The following is an 18,539-nucleotide window of genomic DNA, read 5'->3' as shown; positions in this document are numbered from 1 at the left end:
ATACCAGTCTTTTATTATCTCCCCAAAGTACACAAAAGCATAACAGACCCGACAGGATGTCAGATTGTATCAGGAATCAATTCAATATCATCCAATCTGTCGAAATATATCAACACATTCCTCCAACCATCTCTAAAACTACAAAGATCATATATACAAAACACCACAAACATATTACAAACCTTACAACAAACGAAATGGGAGGAAAGACTTTGGCTGTGAACAAGTGATGTGACATCACTATACACAGTGATTGACCACAAACAAGGGATTGAAGCCACCAGATACGTCTTACAACAAGACCACACTCTACCACCGGACCAAGTACAATTAATCCTGGATGGCATCAAATCCATACTCAAACATAATTAACTATGGTTTGGGAATCAAAAGTACTGTCAAACAACAGGGACCACCATGGGGACTAGATTTGCACCTAGCTATGCCAATCTATTTATGAATTATTGGGAAGACATGAACATTTAGTCCAACCATGGCTTCAGTGCAAATCTAGTCCTCTAGGCAGATATATATTGATGATATCCTCTTCGTCTGGAGATGAGATGAGATCACAATGGAGCAATTCCTCCAATACATCAATAATAATTAAAACAATCTCAAATTCACAACTCAATACAGTCAAACCGAAGTGAACTTTCTGGATATTATGATATTCATTAAGGACCAACAAGTTCACACTAAAACATACCAAAAGCCAGTGGACATGAATAGTTTTGTTTTATTTTATCGAGCAGTAGCCACCACCCCAACTGGTTACTCAGTATCCCTACGAGTCAATTACGATCAGAATAAATTGTAAACAACTGAAACATTATCAGGAGCAAGGCACGAAATGAAAATATTCCCAAGACAAAAAATACAAAGACGAAGAAGTAGACAAGGCATACAGAAGGACAGAAGTACTAGACAGAAGCACTCTACTCAAAAATAGAGATAAAACCTTGGGAAAAATAACATACATTACGCTTTAAAAACATTATGCTTAAATTCTTGAAAGTGCATTTGACCTTCCTTAGCAGCTTCAAAAAATAGAATAACATTTGGAATACATATAATTCTCCTGGTCACGATATGAAAGAGAAATAAGCAATTGATCTTTTATTTTGCTCCTTTGAAAATCAGGCAATAGAGAAAGAAATTATATTCACCAGGGAACTGCATTATGTGATGGGCAATGCAGAGTGAACAGCCCCATTTACTAGTTCATGATCCAGAAGAAGTGGTTCCCATCCCTGCATGTGAGGAGAAGGAGAAGCCAACATGAATTTCTTTTAGTTTTCAAAACTATACTTAAAATACAATTGTGAAAACATGTCAAACACAAACCACTTTTTTATACTGGAATTGGGAACTAGCATTAATTTGGTAACTAGAATGTTTATTTGCATTCAGAGATGTACATTAACTTGGAGTGTGGGTGCCCCTGGCAAAGTGAAGTACTTGAGCACCCCCCCCCCACCCCCCCATCATCCATATAGTAATTTTTGCTTAGAACTTTGCCATCTGTGCCTTTTAGAGCATATTATTGAAGACTCTGACCGTATAAAATATAGAAGGTGAGGTTAGATACATAAGGGGCAGGTGGGACAAGGAACTTAGTGGTCCTTTGGGGAAACTATAGAAGATGAGAATGTATAGTAGCAGTGGCAGGTGTTTGGTAGGAAGTATCAGAAAGAAGGGGGATAGGATACTTATAGTAGGATGGGGGGGGAGGGGATGGAACCCAGGTGCAGGATGTGATGCATTGAAAGATATTTGCAAATATGGCACAAAATTCAAAGTATGCAAGGAGAGCATGACCTGCGTTAGATTGTAGAGAGGGGTGTATAACCGGAAGCAGAATCAGCAAAGAGAGGGGCATTATCTTATGGAGTCCATCAGCTCTGAGCAACATTAAGGCAGTGAATCAAGCAGTCCTATGCACATTATTGTTTTGGAGGGAGTTGGGATCATCTAAAGCACTAGTCACATTCCTCCATGACCTATACAACAATACAGTATATCTTAAAGCCAGCAGTTATGATCCCTTAAGCTGTAATATGATTGCAATAGAAAAGATAGACCCTCAAACACTTCTTCATTTTAAGATCAATTATTTTATGGCATTAGTTTTGGCCTGCATATCTTATGCAAGAGACAATGATTGCAATATGTCATTATTTCAAAGGATTTTATCCTTGGTTTATTAGGTTTGTATCTGAAAACAGAACACAGATGTGATCGTGCCTAATCAGTAATGGAATAGATTCAGGCAATTGAACATTTATTAATTCTTTCCCCAGTGCCTTCTGACCCAGCCAAATAAATGGATTCAACAATATACTTTCTACACTGATTGCAGCGGGCAGAAAGAATAACAGGTTTCCAATCCACATTTAGGTATATGCTGCAAGGACAAAAGTGATGGCCAAGAAATCCTGCTAGAAGGAGCTGCACTCTGTCTTCCTATTAGCATGTTTTCTTTGGTAAGCTGGCTAATGCCAAGTGTACAAAGAGGCAAAACTGGTAAGGTAAGCATTTGCAAAATAACTTGCCCAGAAGCAGTTTAAATAAAGCTTTGTTATCTGCAATTAAAAAATTAAAAGTGATTGATTTTACCATGGTGCTAATATAATTGTTATAGCATTTATATTGAACTGTGTTAAAATAGCCCATTCTAAAAGGCAGAGCAACAATCAGTGGTAAAGCAAGCATGTAGCAGGACAGCAATGTTGTGTGTAAACATTAGCAGGGCCAATTAACAAATGCCGTAGTGCGCACCTGCAGGACTCACATTGCGCGTGCGCAAGCCGGGGAGAAGCGAAAACCTCTGCCTGATGGACAGGCAGAGGTGTTCGCGGGTGGACGGGGTAGCGACGCAGCATTGGTCGTGTCATCAGAAACAGGGGCGTGTCGTCAGAAACAGGGGCGTGTTCATGGCAGTCACATGGCATCACATGCGGACGATGAGACCCCAAAAATGGCTGCCCTGCGTCTGCCTTCGCAGCCTGACTGCAGAGGCAGACGCAGGGCAGACGCAATTACATTGCGATTGCATTGCTGCATGGTATTTGCATGCCCCCATCATGCGATCACAGCCAGTTGCTTTTTTGCTATTTTAGTAAAACTACAACTGAAACTGAATAAGGTCCTAAAACACTTGAGGGAGGTTTTGGAAAACCAAAACATGACAATCAAATTAGAAATACACCAAAATACGAGACTCCACACTCATCTCTTATGAAGATTGCAGGGAAATACAGGGCAGGAGCTAGCATTATGCAGCTTTAGGCAGTTTCACAGGGGCGCTGGCTCCCTGGGGGGCACAATTGAGGTCAACAGCACAAGAATAAAGGTCCTTATGCTAATTTGTACTAGCAGCAGAAGCTGATTATAAAGACTGCTGCTGCATTCATACTTTTACCCTGCTCTTCTCTTAATGTATAACATGCCCGACTGGTTTAGCATTCCAAACAGGCAGCAGTGTCCCTCCCTGCCAATGATTCACAGACTACTCAAGGAGCTCAGCTAATGTTAGACAGCACAACTCAATCCCAGAGCTGCATACAAGGCAGTGCTATGCTAGCTGCCCTACGGCAGTCACTTTTGAGGAAAAGGAGATCAGGTGCCACTGAAGGAAGGTGAGAAAGCAGCATCCACTGGAATCCATGCTCTGGGAGGGTGGCCCACCTCCCTTTTTACAGGGATGCGTCCACCAGTAGCGCTCAGGTAGTCCAGGGGGTTCGTGCAATGAGAGAAGATAGCATTACAAAATGGTCCCCTATTGCCATCAGAAATGATGGGGCCCCGGACTGACAAATTTGTCAGGGTCCCCACCACGACCACACACTGCCCCATAGTTCCGCTAAAGCTCACCAATTTGAAAGGGCCGGTGTGCAGGCAGCTGGCCTGTCCCTGTTGAACCTCACTGCTGCCACCTTGGCCCACTCTCAGTCAGGGCCCGTAACTGGAGACCCCACCGTTCCCCCTTGATAATGGACCTGGGTAGAACTATAAGTCCCGTCATGCTCAGTCAATCAGGGCAACCTGGGACTTATTATAGGTTTTGTGTATATATATATATATATATATATATATATATATATTGCTGAACAGAGCCTATTTGTATGTTATTTGTGGGTCTTGAGCTAGGCAATACATTATTACTGCTGCTGGGGGTGCACAATAGGGTACTGCATCCACAATGAACAATATTTTACAGTTCCTGCTGCCTCCCATTACCACAGATAATGTAGAGGTTACAGTCCATGTTGCCCCCCATCACCAGAGATAATGTATAGTATACAGTCCTTTTGTCCCTCATCACCAGAGATAATGTATAGTAGTGTACAGTCCCTGTTGTCCCCAGTCACCAGAGATAATGTAGAGGTTACAGTCCATGTTGTCCCCCATCACCAGAGATAATGTAGAGGTTACAGTCCCTGTTGTCCCTCATCTCCAGAGATAATTGACAGTATACAGTTCCTGTTGTCCCTCATCTCCAGAGATAATTTACAGTATACAATACAACACAGCTCATGCTATTTGTGAGAACACAAACTCTACAAAGTGACCAGTTGATCACACATTTGAAATGTAATTTGTACATTATTTATTTTTAGTGTGCCCGACAATAGGACAATTTTTATGCAGTCGGCAAAGCTATACCTAGGGTGCCCAGAAACCTTGCACCTGCCCCTGGGGAAATGGCAATTTTCAGAGGTCTGACCACATTTTTTAGGGTTGATACTGTACGTCCTACTTACCATATTTTTAGCAGATAATATTGACAGATGTGGATCATGAATCACAAGTAAGATTGTAAAGGTGTGAACTCATTAATCAGCAAGTTGATCGTGACTTTCGATGGTAAGCGTAATGTTTGTACAAGTGTGCACTTAGTTGAAGAAGATCAGTGTTGTCTTTATTTATCTAAAATAGTTGCAGTTCTTGTACTATGTCTTTTTATTTCTAAAGCGAGATTTTGACTCTCGTAAATAACTGTCTAATTTGTATAGCTGGCATAAAATGTCTTCTATATTAATCTTTTCTTCTCCCTCAAGCCATCATAAAAAGGTGTGTGTTAAATCTAATCTATTTAACTGTCATTTATTGTTATCTTTTTACTAGACAGCTCTGTAACTAATTCTTAGCTTTTCACCAACCCATTCCCAAGAGTTGGGTGTTAGAGCGTATCTCGGTGTAGGCTGTCTTCCCCCCCAAATAATAATATAACTTGTAAAGGCTTATCCAGTTGAGAGTAATGATGTGAGATTAGTCACAAATTGTGACATACTTCTGACAGTGATTGATGTTTCTTGCAACCCATCTATTTAGAGAGGAAATTGTTGATACAAATAGGCAACTATTTGTGTTTTAGTTTTGTTCTCTTATATACTGTATTGTATTTGCACTTTAACAAGTTTCTATAGAAAAGCATTATGCCGAAATATTAAATATGTTTTTTTCAATGTAAAATACTACATATAAGTAATGTATTTAATCATGCCCATTGTCATTCTTTCCAATGTCAAAATAAACTAAGGAGTCTGTTTAGTAAGATTTGCAATGAAATGTATAACATTTGGGGCCAGATGCATCATCGCTTGGAAAGTGATAAAATGGAGTGTGAAAAAGTACCAGCCAATCAGCTCCTAACTGCCATTTTTCAAACACAGCCTGTGACATGGTAGTTAGGAGCTGATTGGCTGGTACTTTTTCTTTCCCCATTTTATCACTTTCTAAGCGATGAGGCATCTGCCCGGACAGACCTTTTAAAAACATCTGTTTTGGTGAAGACTTTTCTGCTTAGCTGTATTGTTTTTGCTTTCTCCAGCAGACAAAGAGCAGCAAAGTGCCTTCAAATTTGTACTCTGCATGTGCTCAATCCTGCAATTATACCCACACAGCCAATTGTACACACATCAGAACGGGTGGTCTTCAGTATGCTGACTGACGGGATCCCGGCGCACAGTATACTGGCGCCGGGATCCCGACAGCCGGCATACCGACATTTATTCTCCCTCGTGGGGGTCCACAACCCCCCTGGAGGGAGAATAAAATAGTGTGGCGCGCGTAGCGCGCCACCGTGCCCATAGCATGGCGAGCGCAGCGAGCCCGCAAGGGGCTCATTTGCACTCGCCACACTGTCGGTAAGCCGGCGGTCGGGCTCCCGGCGCCGGTATGCTGGTCGCCGGGAGCCCGACCGCCGGCATATCGTAGTGAACCCCATCAGAATATATAATACTTCCCTCTTCCAATTTCTATTGAATACCCAGGAGGCATACAACACTTGATAGGGTGCCAGACACCCTCCAGACCCCCAAGGGCATGAATAGCCCCCATGTCCATCTGCACAAAATCAGTGTGATCACCGGGCACATGAGGGGTATTTAAATACAATGCCTGCCAAGGATGTAGTCTGATTTATCTCTATAGTAGGTTATCATAGACAACATTGCCATCCAGAGATGATGTTATGTCTTAAACAAATAATGAGAAAGACAAAGCTGCTGTCATTTTTATAAATCTCGGTGCTGTACAGCTCTCACTGCGACCTCTGGGGACAGAAGTTTATGACAGATGAAACAGAAAGGCAAGATTTCTCTGCACTTGTCAGTTTGCTAAATATGGAGTAGCAGAAAATATTGTTTTCTGCAACTAAAATTATAAAGAAAGGGGATTTTAGAGCCCCAAATTTAATGCATACAATAATCTAACCTGGTTACATTGTTTAGACTGTCAGAATTACTGAGATGAAATATATATATACGAGTAATTATATTTATACATAAATTCCTAGATTTGTCTAGACAATAGTAATATTTAGTAAATTAATTTATTATATTTAATTAAAGTAGTTTTAATTGTCAAATTTCATTTCCAAACTTCATTTGACTATTCCCTACAAAAAGATATTCATTCTGACTAAAATTATTTCTTACTTTCAAATAGCTTTTCTCACTTTCTCACATATTTCCACAGATTCTTCCTCACATCTACACCATGCTCCTCATATCTTCAGATACTTCCTAACTTCCTTACATTCTTCTTCACTTCTTCACTTTCTTTTTCTTTTTGCAATTTTTCTACCTTATGCACATTCTTCCTCTCTACTTCACTTTACAGCTTACATCTCACATCCTCACATTGTGGCAGATGTATTAACCTGGAGAAGGCATAAAGAAGTGATAAACCAGTGATAAGTGCAAGGTGATAAACGCACCAGCCAATCAGCTCCAATATGTAAATTAACAGTTAGGAGCTGATTGGATGGTGTGTTTATCATGTTGCACTTATCACTGGTTTATCACTTCCTTATGCCGTCTCCAGTCTTAATATATCTACCGCAAAATTGTTCCTATTGTCCCCACTTTCTTCCTAGCTTTATCTAACTCTTCATAATTTCTTCACATTCTTCCTAACGTCTTCACATCCTTCCTTATTTCTTCACTTACTTCTTCACATCAATACAATGTTTTTCCTGCCTCCACATTCTTTGTTCTTCCTCGCTACATTATTGCAGCTTTATTCTCATGTTCTCAAATTCTTCCTCGCTTTCTGCCTCACTTCTTCACCCTCTACCTCTCATCCTCACATTCTTCTTAACTTCCTCACATTCTTCCTCACTCTTTCACTTCTTCCTAATTTCTTCACTTTCTTCCTCACTTTCTTCACCATCTCCCTCATCATCTACTCACATTCTTCCCAACTTCCTCATAGTCTTCCTTATGTCTTCACCTTCTTCCTCATGTCCTTACATTCTTCCTCACATTTTTCCTCACTTTCTCACATGCTTCCTCATGTCCTCACACTTTCCTTAGTTTGCTTTGTATAGAGAACCATAACAGCTTCCTTCAAGTTAGAGATGCCAATACTTATAATGATAATTCCTGCTACAAATGGTCACCAAAAACATTGTGAGAGGTGCTGATATGAAAGATATTCACTATGTTTGCCCATTGAAAATAATCATTAAACACATTTTTGGAAATTAAAGGCAAATTCCACCTTTATAGCACAAATATAGAAACTTATTTCCCACCCCCTTACTTAAATTATATGACTCCCTCCATGTTTATTCATCCTTGATGATTTCTGTTTTCACTAGAGAGAGTCCAGTTTGTACATAGGCCTCAAGAGCCCTAAGATTACCAATATCCTTCTGTAATTGGATGCAGTGGTGATGTTGGATGCAGTGGTGTCATGTTTTTCATCTACACATGCGTATGAGTTGCAACGCGCATGCATACTAGACAAGCCTACCAAATTCCAGACCCACCCACATAACCTTCAATGCTTCCCTATTCAGTTACATCCTATCTGTACAGTCCACATAACCTCACATTTTGTCTTCCAACATTGCTGGGTGATCATATCATACAACCCATTAAGAACCTAGCAATCTGGTGGACCATTATGCAACAGGTAGCATCTATCCTTGTGTATCAATGCCTATTTCCCTATAGATTGTAAGTTTGCGAGCAGGGCCTTCCTACCTCTATGTCTGTCTCTCTTTGCCCAGTTTTGTTCTATAACTGTTGCTCTAATTGTAAAGTGCAATGGAATATGCTGAGCTATATACAAAACTGCTAATAAATAAATAAATAAATTATATTGATTTTGATCAAATTTAGACGCACAGTAAAAGAAATGTAAGGGGAATTCCTGGACGGTGACTGGTAATAGAGTGGTGGCTAAAAAGCTGCACAGAGCTGTGATAGGGCTAGTTAAAGTTTCGATGGAGTGACCGATGGTACTGTACATCTACAGATAATGCAGCATCTAAAGACACTGCAAGAGGGTGTCTCAGTCCTTACAAGTTTGGATGCGCAGATGTACATTAGATAGGAGAATTTGTAGTGGCATAAGCATGAAACCACCAATAGATGCAATGATGGACGAGACTGTGTATGATTCAGAATCAGGCTCTGTGTATTTCAAAGTTTGCATTCTTGTTCTAACTGCTTTCATTGCATGATTCTGCCTGAATTTTGACTCCAACTATCTGCTGTAGCCCTGACTCTGCCTGGATAACTTATTTGTTAGTCGCCTGACTTGACCTTAGCCTGGATACTGTCCTTGTTTATGAGATGTATGCCCTTATGTCAGGCTGGTTCTCAATCTCTGCATTACCTGTATTCTCACTTAGGGTTCTATTCATAGTTACATACAGTAGTTACATAGTCAGTGAGGTTGAAAAGAGGTAAAATGCCCATCAGGTTCAACCTGTATTCTGCATTAATCTGTTCATTTTTTAATGTGCATGCTGAAGTAATGGTTTAGTACCGATTTACAGCAATGATTCCTACCACTCCCAGATAATTTTAATGTCAATGGGGGTCATTCCGAGTTGTTCGCTCGCAAGCTGCTTTTAGCAGCTTTGCACACGCTAAGCTGCCGCCTACTGGGAGTGAATCTTAGCTTATCAAAATTGCGAACGAAAGATTAGCAGAATTGCGAATAGACACTTCTTAGCAGATACTAAAAAGGATTTGGATCTCCTATCAACTGCGCTCCCCAAATGTATAGATACGTGAAGAAGGGAATAAACCTCTACTTATCTTAGGAGGTCGGTATTATTTTCACACATCCCACCTTCTTCTCGTTAGGTTTTATTATGAGTATTAATAGATGGTGTTATTCCAAAAGGTCCAACAACTCATGTAAGAGAAAATAAAACACAATCTAGTGTATTACCGTCATAGAGATCCCTTCATTGAATAAAAATACAACATGGGTCTATGGATTCAAACCAATAATAAGTGTGATCCACACGTATATATAAAATACAATTTTTTAATACTAAAAAAGTTCCAGTTATAAAGTATGCTTCAGTCACATTGATATATGACACATGTCCACTTTTACATCCAGTAATATGTGAGGGTGGCTTCCTACCATATTTTGGAATTTAGAAGTGCTTATAAAAAAGCTGTGCAGATGTCTCAGCAGCCCCAGGGAAAACCAGCTTCAATGGTCAGCACCCCGTCCTCTCCTCGTCTGGTATGTCCGTCACAGATCCTCACCGTCAGCCAACGCGTTTCGATCAAATTCGCTGATCTTTATCAAGGCATAGCGGTGAGGATCTGTGACGGACATACCAGACGAGGAGAGGACGGGGTGCTGACCATTGAAGCTGGTTTTCCCTGGGGCTGCTGAGACATCTGCACAGCTTTTTTATAAGCACTTCTAAATTCCAAAATCTGGTAGGAAGCCACCCTCACATATTACTGGATGTAAAAGTGGACATGTGTCATATATCAATGTGACTGAAGCATACTTTATAACTGGAACTTTTTTAGTATTAAAAAATTGTATTTTATATATACGTGTGGATCACACTTATTATTGGTTTGAATCCATAGACCCATGTTGTATTTTTATTCAATGAAGGGATCTGTATAACGGTAATACACTAGATTGTGTTTTATTTTCTCTTACATGAGTTGTTGGACCTTTTGGAATAACACCATCTATTAATACTCATAATAAAACCTAACGAGAAGAAGGTGGGACGTGTGAAAATAATACCGACCTCCTAAGATAAGTAGAGGTTTATTCCCTTCTTTACGTATCTATACATTTGGGGAGCGCAGTGGATAGGAGATCCAAATCCTTTTTATTATCTGATTAACTTTATTGGGGTGAGGGTAATGCCCCTTTTTGGATTACCATTCCCCTGCTGCTTCAAAGCGCTTTTTTATACAGGTGTTTCTTTTTCCTTTTAGACACTTCTTAGCAGTTTCTGAGTAGCTCCACACTTACTCAGCATCTGCGATCAGTTCAGTCAGTTTCGTTCCTGGTTTGACGTCACAAACACTCCCAGCGTTCGCCCAGTCACTCCCCCGTTTCTCCAGCCACTCCCGCGTTTTTCCCAGAAACGGTAGCGTTTTTTCGCACACACCCATAAAACGGCCTGTTTCCGCCCAGAAACACCCACTTCCTGTCAATCACATTACGATCACCAGAACGAAGAAAAAACCTCATAATGCCGTGAGTAAATACCTAACTGCATAGCAAATTTACTTGGCGCAGTCGCACTGCGGGCATTGCGCATGCGCATTAGCGACTAATCGCTCCGTTGCGAGAAAAAAATACCGAGCGAACAACTCGGAATGACCCCCAATATGCTAAATGCTAAAGCCCTTGATACGTTTTCCTGTTAGAAATTTGTTCAATCCGTTTTTAAATGCATTTACAGAGTCTACCATTACTACTTCCTCCGGCAGTGAGTTCCAAATCTTTATTCCCCTTACGGAGAAGAACCCTTTCCCACGTTGCGTACGGAATTTTCTCTATTCTAGCCTCAGTGAGTGCCCACGCATCCTATACAGAGTTCTTTTAATAAACAAATCCGTTGCTAGCTCCGTGTAATGCCCCTTTACATATTTGAAGATATTAATAATGTCTCCTCTTAGTCTCATCTTTTCTAGTGAATACATGTATAATTTAGCAAGCCTCTCCTCATATTCCATTGTCTCTAACCCTTTAATCAGTTTAGTAGCTCATCTTTGAACTCTTTCTAGTTCCCTGATATCCTTTTTGTAATATGGGGCCCAGACTGAACGCAATATTCCAGGTGTGGGCGTACCAATGATTTGTACAACGGCAGGATTACATCCTCATCCTTGGTCTCAATGCCCTGTTTAATGCACGCAAGCACTTTACTTGCATTTTTTGCTGCAGTTTGGCATTGTGTACTGTTACTAAGCCTATTATCTATGAGCACCCCCAAATCTTTTTCCACCATAGTTACCCCTAGCTTTTCTCCATCTAGAGTGTAGGATGCAAGTGTGTTTTTTGTCCCAAAATGCATAACTTTGCATTTTTTTATGTTGAACCTCATTTTCCATTTAGACGCCCAGAATTCCAGTTTAATTAAGTCATTCTGTAGAGACTCCACATCGGTTTCTGAGTTAATTACCTTACACAGTTTTGTGTCGTCTGCAAAGATTGACACTGTGCTTTCCAGGACTTTTCCTAGATCATTGATAAATATAATGAACAACAGTGGGCCAAGAACAGACCCTTGTGGTATTCCACTGACTACTGGTGCCCAGCTGGAGAACATCCCATTTACCACTACTCATTGTTCCCTGTTATCCAACCAATTACCTATCCAAGTACAAATAGTATTTCCTAGGCCAAGTTCCATTAATTTGTGTACCAGTCTCCTATGTGGCACCACGTCCACTGCTTTTACATGGTCAAGATTCTTGCTCACTTCCTCGTAGAAGCTAATTAAGTTGGTTTGACATGATCTGTTCCTTACAAACCCATGTTGACTTTTAGTAATAAACTTAGTTGCATGTAGGTTCTCCTCTATGCTATCCCTCAAAATGCCTTCTAATATTTTACCCACTATAGAGGTTAAACTAACTGGTATATAGTTTCCAGGATTATTTTTAGTTCCCTTTTTAAATAAAGGCACTACCTCAGCTATGCGCCAATCCTTTGGTACCATGCCTGATCTAATTGAACTATTGAAAATCAGGTATAGGGGTTTTGCTAGCTGTGTCCTAAGCTCCATAATAACCCTCGGATGAAAACCGTCTGGGCCTGGGGATTTATTAATCTTTATTTTGCTTATTCTCTCCAGGACTACTTCCTCACTTAAACAGGTATCTAGCCAAGAGTCATCACATTCACTGTTGTTAAGCACTACTGTCACCTGTGCATCCTCCCTTGTGAATACTGACGAAAAAAAATTGTTCAATATTTCCGCTTTTAATTTGTCATCGTTTGTAAAGGATCCCATATTCCCATATTCATAAAGCAAGACAAATGTAAAAGAATCCCCTTCTGGGGGTTATGCTAGTTCTCCTGACTGACACATGTGGATATGAGCTGAAATACAAAATCAGATGGAATTCCAGGAATGTACACATATCCATTCATAAAAAGTCTCTTTAGTTTACTACTGTGTTTCGACTATTGTGACAAAGTTCATTTTGATTATTTAAAACTTTTTACAGGATATTTTAGTGTGGTTTTTTATTTAGTTTACATTAACATCAAAACTTGTCTATATTTGCATAAAATACTTAGTGTTATGTGACATTACAATGCAAGTTCAAAGGAATATTGATTCTTACTATTAAAATAAAATTACTCATCTGTTAGGAATATGTACTATATATAATGTTGATGCAGTTTAAAATGTAAATTGAACAGTTTTCACCCCTTTTCCTAAAGTCCCTATAGTCCAAAGTCATGTGTGTGTGTGTGTGTGTGTATGTATAAATATATATATATAAATATATATCTATATCTATATATATCTATATATATATATATATATATATATATATATAAGAGATGAGCGGGTCTGGTTTTCTGAGAACTGGACCCACTCAAACATTGAGTTCTGACCCAGGATCCGAGTTCGGCTCGGGTTTTCCGGTTTTCCCATCAGACTCAGATCCCAAAGAGAGGCCAAATGTCATAATCCCACTGTTGGATTTTTGCGATTTTGGATTCTATAAAGGTCCCCGTGATCGGCGCTATCTTCACTCTGGCAGTGGAGAGTGTACTGGATGGAGGTGTCCGTCAGTACTGTGTATATTTGGCATGGGGTGTATCAGTCCAGGGGTGCTCTGTGAGCTCTGCTGTATCAGTCCAGGGGTGCTCTGTGAGCTCTGCTGTATCAGTCCAGGGGTGCTCTGTGAGCTCTGCTGTATCAGTCCAGAAGTAATCTTTCAGCTCTGCTGTATCAGTCCAGGGGTGCTCTGTGAGCTCTGCTGTACAAGGCCAAAGGTGCTCTTTCAGCTCTGCTGTATCAGTCCAGGGGTGCTTTTTCAGCTCTGTTGTATCAGTCCAGGGATGCTCTGTGAGCTCTGCTGTTTCAGTCCAAGGGTGCTCTGTGTGCTCTGCTGTATCAGTCCAGGGGTGCTCTTCAGCTATGCTGTATCAGTCCAAGGGTGCTCTGTGAGCTCTGCTATATCAGTGCAGGGGTGCTCTTTCAGCTCTGCTGTATCAGTCCAGGGATGCTCTGTGAGCTCTGCTGTTTCAGTCCAAGGGTGCTCTGTGTGCTCTGCTGTATCAGTCCAGGGGTGCTCTTCAGCTATGCTGTATCAGTCCAAGGGTGCTCTGTGAGCTCTGCTGTATCAGTCTAGGGGTGCTCTGTGAGCTCTGCTGTATCAGTCAAGGTGTGCTCTGTGTGCTCTGCTGTATCAGTCCAGGGGTGCTCTGTAAGCTCTGCTGTATCTGTCCAGGGGTGCTCTGTGAGCTCTGCTGTATCAGTCTAGGGGTGCTCTGTGAGCTCTGCTGTATCAGTCCAGGGGTGCTCTGTGAGCTCTGCTGTATCAGTCCAAGGGTGCTCTGTGAGCTCTGCTATATCAGTCCAGGGGTGCTCTGTCAGCTCTGCGGTATCAGTCCAGGGGGTGTTCTGTCCGTCCATCCAGGGGCTCAGCCCCAGTGTAAACTCAAAATAATAAACGCTAAAAACAAAAAGCATAAAAATATATTTATAATTTTTTTATTGTTTCTGCTGTACCACAGTGTACTATTCAATTTTTATTTAAGTAGTTTTAAGTACTGTGACACTGCCAGTCAGACCGCAGTATATTATTATTTCGTCCTCATACACGTATGGTGCTACACTGTAGGTAAAGGTGGTACCACAGTAATATCTTTTCATACTCATACACATATTGGGCAATACTGTGGGTGAAGGTGGTCCCATAGTAATATATTTTCATACTAATACGCGTATTGTGTGATGCTGTTGGTGAAGCTGGTACCATAGTAATATATTTTTATAATCCTACATGTATTCTGTGACACTGTAGGTGGTACATTTTATGTACAAATTGGGGTGTGTGCTGTAGAGATGAGCGGGTTCGGTTCCTCGGAATCCGAACCCGCCCGAACTTCATGTTTTTTTTCACGGGTCCGAGCGACTCGGATCTTCCCGCCTTGCTCGGTTAACCCGAGCGCGCCCGAACGTCATCATGACGCTGTCGGATTCTCGCGAGACTCGGATTCTATATAAGGAGCCGCGCGTCGCCGCCATTTTCACACGTGCATTGAGATTGATAGGGAGAGGACGTGGCTGGCGTCCTCTCCATTTAGATTAGAAGAGAGAGAGTGAGATTGATTTGAGACAGAGACACTTGATTTACTGGAGCTTAGGAGTACTGTAGAGAGTGCAGAGTTTAGTAGTGACTGACCACAGTGACCACCAGACAGTGCAGTTTTATTTAATATAATCCGTTCTCTGCCTGAAAAAAACGATACACAGTGACTCAGTCACATACCATATCTGTGTGCACTGCTCAGCCCAGTGTGCTGCATCATCTATGTATATATCTGACTGTGCTCACACAGCTTATAATTGTGGGGGAGACTGGGGAGCAGTGCCAGTTATAGGTTATAGCAGGAGCCAGGAGTACATATTATTAAAATTAAACAGTGCACACTTTTGCTGCAGGAGTGCCACTGCCAGTGTGACTGACCAGTGACCTGACCACACTGACCACCAGTATAGTTAGTAGTATACTATATTGTGATTGCCTGAAAAAGTTAAACACTCGTCGTGTGACTTGTGTGGTGTTTTTTTTTTATTCTATAAAAAACTAATTCTGCTGACAGACAGTGTCCAGCAGGTCCGTCATTATATAATATATACCTGTCCGGCTGCAGTAGTGAAATATATATATTTTTTATATCATTATTTATCATCCAGTCGCAGCAGACACAGTACGGTAGTTCACGGCTGTAGCTACCTCTGTGTCGGCACTCGGCAGTCCATCCATAATTGTATACCACCTACCCGTGGTTTTTTTTTCTTTCTTCTTTATACATACATACTACATCTCTTTATCAACCAGTCTACATTAGCAGCAGACACAGTACAGTAGTCCACGGCTGTAGCTACCTCTGTGTCGGCACTCGGCAGTCCATCCATAATTGTATACCACCTACCCGTGGTTTTTTTTTCTTTCTTCTTTATACATACATACTACATCTCTTTATCAACCAGTCTATATTAGCAGCAGACACAGTACAGTACGGTAGTCCACGGCTGTAGCTACCTCTGTGTCGGCACTCGGCAGTCCGTCCATAATTGTACACCACCTACCCGTGGTTTTTTTTTCTTTCTTCTTTATACATACATACTACATCTCTTTATCAACCAGTCTATATTAGCAGCAGACACAGTACAGTAGTCCACGGCTGTAGCTACCTCTGTGTCGGCACTCGGCAGTCCATCCATAATTGTATACCACCTACCCGTGGTTTTTTTTTCTTTCTTCTTTATACATACATACTACATCTCTTTATCAACCAGTCTATATTAGCAGCAGACACAGTACAGTACGGTAGTCCACGGCTGTAGCTACCTCTGTGTCGGCACTCGGCAGTCCGTCCATAATTGTATACCACCTACCCGTGGTTTTTTTTTCTTTCTTCTTTATACATACATACTACATCTCTTTATCAACCAGTCTATATTAGCAGCAGACACAGTACAGTACGGTAGTCCACGGCTGTAGCTACCTCTGTGTCGGCACTCGGCAGTCCGTCCATAATTGTATACCACCTACCCGTGGTTTTTTTTTCTTTCTTCTTTATACATACATACTACATCTCATTATCAACCAGTCTATATTAGCAGCAGACACAGTACAGTAGTCCACGGCTGTAGCTACCTCTGTGTCGGCACTCGGCAGTCCATCCATAATTGTATACCACCTACCCGTGTTTTTTTTTTTTTTTCTTCTTTATACATACATACTACATCTCTTTATCAACCAGTCTATATTAGCAGCAGACACAGTACAGTACGGTAGTCCACGGCTGTAGCTACCTCTGTGTCGGCACTCGGCAGTCCGTCCATAATTGTATACCACCTACCCGTGGTTTTTTTTTCTTTCTTCTTTATACATACATACTACATCTCTTTATCAACCAGTCTATATTAGCAGCAGACACAGTACAGTTGTCCACGGCTGTAGCTACCTCTGTGTCGGCACTCGGCAGTCCATCCATAATTGTATACCACCTACCCGTGGTTTTTTTTTCTTTCTTCTTTATACATACATACTACATCTCTTTATCAACCAGTCTATATTAGCAGCAGACACAGTACAGTACGGTAGTCCACGGCTGTAGCTACCTCTGTGTCGGCACTCGGCAGTCCGTCCATAATTGTATACCACCTACCCGTGGTTTTTTTTTTCTTTCTTCTTTATACATACTACATCTCATTATCAACCAGTCTATATTAGCAGCAGACACAGTACGGTAGTCCACGGCTGTAGCTACCTCTGTGTCGGCACTCGGCAGTCCATCCATAATTGTATACCACCTACCCGTGTTTTTTTTTTCTTTCTTCTTTATACATACATACTACATCTCTTTATCAACCAGTCTATATTAGCAGCAGACACAGTACGGTAGTCCACGGCTGTAGCTACCTCTGTGTCGGCACTCGGCAGTCCATCCATAATTGTATACCACCTACCCGTGGTTTTTTTTTCTTTCTTCTTTATACATACATACTACATCTCATTATCATCCAGTCTATATTAGCAGCAGACACAGTACAGTACAATAGTCCACGGCTGTAGCTACCTCTGTGTCGGCACTCGGCAGTCCATCCATAATTGTATACTAGTATCCATCCATCTCCATTGTTTACCTGAGGTGCCTTTTAGTTGTGCCTATTAAAATATGGAGAACAAAAATGTTGAGGTTCCAAAATTAGGGAAAGATCAAGATCCACTTCCACCTCGTGCTGAAGCTGCTGCCACTAGTCATGGCCGAGACGATGAAATGCCAGCAACGTCGTCTGCCAAGGCCGATGCCCAATGTCATAGTACAGAGCATGTCAAATCCAAAACACCAAATATCAGTAAAAAAAGGACTCCAAAACCTAAAATAAAAATGTCGGAGGAGAAGCGTAAACTTGCCAATATGCCATTTACCACACGGAGTGGCAAGGAACGGCTGAGGCCCTGGCCTATGTTCATGGCTAGTGGTTCAGCTTCACATGAGGATGGAAGCACTCAGCCTCTCGCTAGAAAACTGAAAAGACTCAAGCTGGCCAAAGCACCGCAAAGAACTGTGCGTTCTTCGAAATCCCAAATCCACAAGGAGAGTCCAATTGTGTCGGTTGCGATGCCTGACCTTCCCAACACTGGACGTGAAGAGCATGCGCCTTCCACCATTTGCACGCCCCCTGCAAGTGCTGGAAGGAGCACCCGCAGTCCAGTTCCTGATAGTCAGATTGAAGATGTCAGTGTTGAAGTACACCAGGATGAGGAGGATATGGGTGTTGCTGGCGCTGGGGAGGAAATTGACCAGGAGGATTCTGATGGTGAGGTGGTTTGTTTAAGTCAGGCACCCGGGGAGACACCTGTTGTCCGTGGGAGGAATATGGCCGTTGACATGCCTGGTGAAAATACCAAAAAAATCAGCTCTTCGGTGTGGAAGTATTTCACCAGAAATGCGGACAACATTTGTCAAGCCGTGTGTTCCCTTTGTCAAGCTGTAATAAGTCGGGGTAAGGACGTTAACCACCTCGGAACATC

General features: G+C 41.5%; 1 long non-coding RNA gene across 2 annotated transcripts in view; it reads right to left on the bottom strand.

Annotated features, from left to right (window-relative positions):
* Positions 1-721: 721 nt before the first annotated feature.
* LOC134943720 (uncharacterized) overlaps positions 722-18,539 on the bottom strand; it is a 39,384-nt gene continuing 21,566 nt past the window's right edge. Inside the window, exon 4 of one of the 2 annotated variants that reach the window (XR_010181705.1) lies at positions 722-1,253. This is a non-coding gene — a long non-coding RNA (uncharacterized LOC134943720). Of the gene's footprint in view, positions 1,254-12,667; positions 14,442-18,539 lie in introns of those variants that run through there. The other variant, XR_010181706.1, reaches the window with a different exon arrangement.

Source organism: Pseudophryne corroboree, chromosome 7 (genome assembly GCF_028390025.1).
Source record: "Pseudophryne corroboree isolate aPseCor3 chromosome 7, aPseCor3.hap2, whole genome shotgun sequence".
NCBI classification, from domain to species: Eukaryota; Metazoa; Chordata; class Amphibia; order Anura; family Myobatrachidae; genus Pseudophryne; species Pseudophryne corroboree.
Note: the sequence above shows the minus strand (reverse complement) of the source record. Positions and strands in the feature narration are given on the sequence as shown.